Source organism: Pteropus vampyrus, unplaced genomic scaffold (assembly GCF_000151845.1).
Source record: "Pteropus vampyrus isolate Shadow unplaced genomic scaffold, Pvam_2.0 Scaffold58, whole genome shotgun sequence".
Taxonomy (NCBI): domain Eukaryota; kingdom Metazoa; phylum Chordata; class Mammalia; order Chiroptera; family Pteropodidae; genus Pteropus; species Pteropus vampyrus.
Window position 1 is genome coordinate 8,956,932 of NW_011888839.1, and position 5,819 is coordinate 8,962,750.

Below are 5,819 nucleotides of genomic sequence, written 5' to 3' on the forward strand. Positions count from 1 at the left end.
AAATCATCCGCGAGGGCGGCCCCCAATGCAGGGTCGGAGCACCCTACCTTTGCCCAGGTGTAGGGGCCACCAGACCTGACAGGGAGCTCGGGAAGCAGCCGGACAAGGGCGAGCTTTGCAACGCGGGGTCAGCCTGGACGGTGGCCTCCGGAATCTCTCAGTCTCCGCTCCCCGCTCTTCACTCGCGTCCTCCACCGCCCTCTCTCCCCACCTCCTCTCCTCCCATCCGAAAACGCGGCGGGCGCCTTTAAGAGGCCGCTTTGGTTACCCTGGGGGCGGGAACCCCCGGCAGATCGGGAGGCGGCGGCGCTCGGCCGCAATGCTCCTCACTTTGTGCTCCCGCGCCCGCCGCCTGGGAAGCCGCCGCGTCCCGCTCTCCCTGCGGCACCGCGAAGCGTTGTTTTCTGCAGCGGGAGAGAGAAGTGCTATGTCGGGAAAGTTCCGGGAGGGACTGGATGGGGCCACGCTCCCTGCGCTCGGCGGGCGCCCGCGCGCAGCCCTTTGTACGAGGTGAGACTCGGGGTGCGCGGGCCCCTGGGACAGGGGGCCCCGGGGCGCGGGGCGCTTTGATCCGCCGCGTCGGGGAGGGCGTGCGGTGGGGGGGAGTGTGTGGCGAAGGAGGAGGCTGATCAGACCGAAGTTGTGCGGGAGAAGCTCAGGTTTTCGGGAAGATTTTTGCAGCGGGACTTGAGTGATTTCAGCCTCCGGCGCCGCACGATGGGGGCCCGGCCGGGACTCGGTTTCCCCGGGCGCCGCCCCGCCCGGCCTCCCGACCGACGCCCCCGCCCGGCCCCTGCCGGCCGGAGCAGTTAGGCCTTCTAGGAAAGCGGGCGGCTGCAGGTCGGCTCCCGAAGCCGGGTTTCTCACCGCTGGGCTCGCTCCCCGAGGAGCCGAGTGCTGGGAGCGAGAAGAAGGGGATGGGATCCTTTTGAACTTTTCCACTGTGGTCTCGTCACTCTTTAGGGGTGAAATTCACCTCGGTTGCCAGAGTGGGAGGGCTCCTCGCGAGCTCCAGCAGTTCCGAGAGGTTGCCTCGTACATGTGGGTAAGCTTGCGGCGCTCTGTCTTTCAGCCTTGGTCGATTTGGAGCGTCGCTCTGATTGTCGTCCTCCGCCCCTTTTGCTTTTGGGAAATTCTTTTTTCTTTCTTTCTTTCTTTCTTTTCTTTTTTTTATATGAGAAAAATATATGCTGGAGGCTCAGAATGCTACCAAAAAACCAAAACAAAAAAACCCCAACAATATATCTTTATGAAATCCCTCCCCCCCCAACCCCCAGAGCTGATCCAAATTTTTAAAGTAACCGTTTAGTCCCTAATTAGATATTTAGACTTGGTCTCTACTCTAAGGAAATACAAGTATCCATAGTAGGTACGCAGTTTTTCTCAGTGAGGTAAGATGAGGTTTTAACCATATCTTTTAAATAGAAGCTTTTCTCTTTATTTGCTGATTTTCATTGTGTCTTGGATTAAAAGGCTCTAACTAAATTTAGGAGTAGTATTTCTAGGAATCATAAATAAAACCTGATGTTTCTTGCATAATCTGACATTGCTTCTGATAGCTTTACCCTATTTTAGGTTTCGCCAAATACATGTAATTATTTGGTGAAACCTGCTATAGAAGTACATTTATTACACAAGTGAGTAAGTTTTCTTTTTTCATGTGTCCTGTGGATGATCAAAGCCCATTTTCTCTCACCCCCAGGAGTCTACCACACCTGTCTATTCCTGTTTCTGTCTTCTCTACTTACATTGTGTATGTCTGAGGTTAGCTACAAATCTAAGATGCTGATGAAAAATCCCTTTATTTTGTGAAGTGTTGTAGTACCCAGAATGTTAGTGACACAGTTGATTATATCATCCATGTTATTTTGAAAAATAAAATAGAATGTTGGAGCTTGTTTAAAGAAAAGATTATCATGAAGTATTCAGTCAGGCATTTGCTTTGCATGTAATTTTGTGTGTGAAAAATATACTACCAAAATAGACAGGAAATATTGTAGGAAATATCTTATTTGCAGCGGGAAGTTTTGAAAGAAAATTATTCCAGAATAACCATTAATATTATAACATTTCGTTTGGGATATAGGTTTTCATCGCTGAGCACAATTTTGTCACTCTGCTGTCAAATATACCAGAACTGAAACTTTATAAAAAGAGCTCACAATCTCAAGCATTTTCTGAAAATTTGCAGCAAACTGAACATTCTTGGAAAAGAATTTCTTTAGAAAAAGTCACATACTTAATATCCTAACTGCAGTTACCATTTTACCTTAAGTTTTCTGGACTCCAGGCAAGTAAGTACTACACTCTTAAGAATTTGGGGTTCTAAGATAGATGTGACTTAGTTCTTAGAATTGTATTGATTAATATGAGTAACTTGCGATTTTGTATATGGTTTATTTGATTTGAGATGATTGCTTTGTGAATGATTCTTTTTGAAACTAAGTATATATATGTATATCACTATATATCATAAATCCATGTTTATGTCTAATATATGTAACAGGGAAATAACACATGATATATTGTATATAATATATAGAATAATATATAATAATAAATAATATATATAATAGAAAAAACTATTCAGTGACTTGATAATGCACATGCATTAAGAACAGACGATCTAAAAGATCAAAAGCTAAAAATAGTTACTGTTAGTGCTTGTCATCTCTTCAGCGAATGCCAATATCAGTTAAGTTAAAAAATACTGTGTTTTCCAACGTGTTCCTGTTATTACACAAGGATTTGACCAGGGATGCATATGCCAGTGATCCTCACCACATATTTATTGAAATAGACTGAATTATCCTACCAATGGATGATGGAATCAGGCATTTCTTAAGCTTCAGTAATTTATTTTCAGTAGAAGAATCCCTAGGTAAACATTAGCTTGTCAATGTAGTGTTTTCCTCTTTTAACACTTCAAAAATGACCTTCAGGGCATTCTGCATTGGTCTGGGCTTGGAGAGTAGACCTCAAAGGCATGGGGAGGCAAACCTTGAGGACGTTTTAGTATTCCAATTCGTGAAATGATGTCCTAAAGTATTTGGTTTGAGAGAGGTATCCATTAATGCTCGCAAAAATAATACCTATAATACAATGCTCCAATCACCACAAGCAGAGTTTTGGAATATTTATCACATTCCACAGCTGCTGTATTTCAGCTTATGTATGAAAATTAGAAATGAAATGAAATAATTTTTTAGATTGATTTTTGGGCTAATTTGCCAGGCGTTTACCAGAAGTGTGTTTATATTTGCTACAAATGCGTTTTACTTTATTGCATGTAGCAATTATTTTTTTTTTGCAACTAGGATATGTATATATTTAGGGTGAGTTCTTAGTGTTTACTTGAAACAGGCAGTAACCTGTTACCTAGAGTTTATGTTGTGTCTCTTGGGCTCTCACAAATAACATTTAAATGTTTGACTATGAGCCTAGGATCACATACTTTCAGAATTGATGAGATCTCGGTCAGTTATAGTTTCAAGTTTCCTGGGAATTTTCTGTTTAAGGTCAGATGTGGCTCTAATTTGAACTGGATAATCCACAAAAGAGGTACTTTTGCAACCACAAAACATGGAGAACATTCCAAATAATTTGCAGTGTGGGCAGCCCAGCATGGTTTACTGTTTAGTTGGCTTGAGGCAGTGTGCCATGCTTGTAAAAAATGGTTACTGAAGCTGACAGACAGCAAGCTGTTTCAGTCTTTGAGTTTGACACATAAGATTAAGTGCCTTTTACTTTCTGTGCCAGTAAATAGGGACAAGATTGGTAAAAGTAATTTGTTCCCAGTTCTGTCTGTATGTCAGAAGATTCAGAAAACTCAAGCATGAAACTCTAGCTTAATATACTGGAAAGCTCATTCATGTTCATTAAAAATGTAGTGAAGAGTTGGAAGATTGGATTTTAACGTTTTCAGGTCTTGGGCAAGAGTATATGTGCTTTTACAGTTAGGGTAACCTAGAGATCACCTATTGAAATTAATAATAACACTATTATTTCAGTATTTCTTTCAAGTGATAGTGCTAAACAAATTCTATCCTCCCAGGTCCAGTTTAGATTAAAAAAAAAAAAAATCCTCAGCCAGATACTGTGCCAATCACCTGGCATGCATATTAATTGATTGTTAGATAATTTTCATTTGAAACCATTATGTGTCATTATACTCATAAGCTTTACATACCTTTTGAGATTTTTGGCCAAAGCTTCTTAGTTAACTTTTTTCTCTCAAATATAGACTTAGCCAAATCTACATTATTAAAGCATTTGAAAGATATTTTAGGCAAAGTTTTTTTATGTGAAAACTTCTAAGGATCTGCCTTGAGTAGGTGGTATAAAAAGGACATGGTTCTTTATTCTAGCTGTTACCTTCCAAAGGGAGATGCTGTTACCTCTTCCTATTCTGTTTTTAAACAAAAATAAATACATAGGTAATTTCAGAGAAAGAACATTTACAGGCATTTAAAGATGCTTGAAGTTTGGATCAGAATAAGGATTTCAACTGAATGTTACATAAGAATCATTTAACATCTATGGCCAAAGGGTGTCTGTGGCAGGGCTTTTGATCTAAGTTGGTACTGGGAGGATGTCGATTCAAAGGGAGCTGGAGTGTAAAGGGACTGTTCCAGGCATAGCATCCATTGCCGTGTAGAAAGGAAAATGTTTGCATAAGTGTGTGCTTAGAATAAAATTTATTCTTTTCATCACTTTAGCTTATTTTTCCATTTCCTCCAGCCTGTATATGAAGTAGGCCATCTTCCTGCTCTATTTTGTTTAACCTTGCCCAAACTGATTCCTTCTAAAGTTTCACACTGTCCAGCACTAGCACAAAGCCTGATTTTTAATTCTTTCAGCTCATTCCCACCAGGTAATTCTTCAGACATCTTTCCTCCTTTTGAATTATTGAGTTTTTTAATGGTATATTATGAGTTTTGAATATGTTTCTCTCATTTTCCATAATAGGATTTGGCTAAATTTGCTCCTACTTCAAAGTGTAATATGTTGAGAACTTCTCATTTTTGTTTCCATATTTTATGTATAGTTATAAGTTTTCAAATCTTTATCTTTATTGTTATTTTTATGCTATAATAGATATTTTTTCTTATTATGGAAGTAACACATGTTCATTATAGAAAATTTTGAAAATCCAGACAAGCAAGAAAACCAAAACCAAAAAAAGCAGCAAGAATAACAACAAAAGAGAAAAAAAAGAAAAAAAGAAGAAAAGGAGAATTATGCCCAGAGATAACTATCGTTAGCATTTTGGTGTATATTTTTATATATCAAAAATACCACTATATTTTAATTTCTAAAAATGACACTATATATGTATTCTCTAATTTTCATACAGAGATGGAACACATTTCATATCATGGAATGATCTTCTGTAACACATTTTGAATGTGGAATATTATTTTATTCCATGGACTATCATAATTTATTAGGGATGTGCCACTGTAATATTAGTGAGGTTTTCCTTTTTTTTTTTTTTTTCTGTTATACAGCAGTAAATATCTTACAGCTCAGTTATTGTACACTTCTGTGGTTATTCCCTTTGAGAAAAAGCCCTAGAAGTAGAATTTTTGGTAGGGATAAAGGGCGTTGATGTTTTTTATTGACCTCAAGACACTTTATTATTCCCCATATAAAACCCATAGACTTAATCATAGTTTTTCTTGATTACCGTCTACAGTTTTGTTTTTGTTTTTTGTTTTGCCAGTGTAATATGAAAGATTCAAGTGAGATAGGATTTGGACCTAGACCTGACTGATTAGGGCTTTAACCAAATGAAATAACCCTAGATATTTATAAAG

General features: G+C 39.4%; 1 protein-coding gene across 2 annotated transcripts in view; it reads left to right on the plus strand.

The window, feature by feature from the left end:
* Nucleotides 1-300: 300 nt before the first annotated feature.
* Nucleotides 301-5,819, plus strand: part of GPR63 (G protein-coupled receptor 63) — a 49,154-nt gene continuing 43,635 nt past the window's right edge. Inside the window, exon 1 of one of the 2 annotated variants that reach the window (XM_011360749.2) lies at nucleotides 301-510. The gene's annotated coding sequence lies outside the window, so the exon portion shown is untranslated. Of the gene's footprint in view, nucleotides 511-2,112; nucleotides 2,295-5,819 lie in introns of those variants that run through there. The other variant, XM_023530956.1, reaches the window with a different exon arrangement.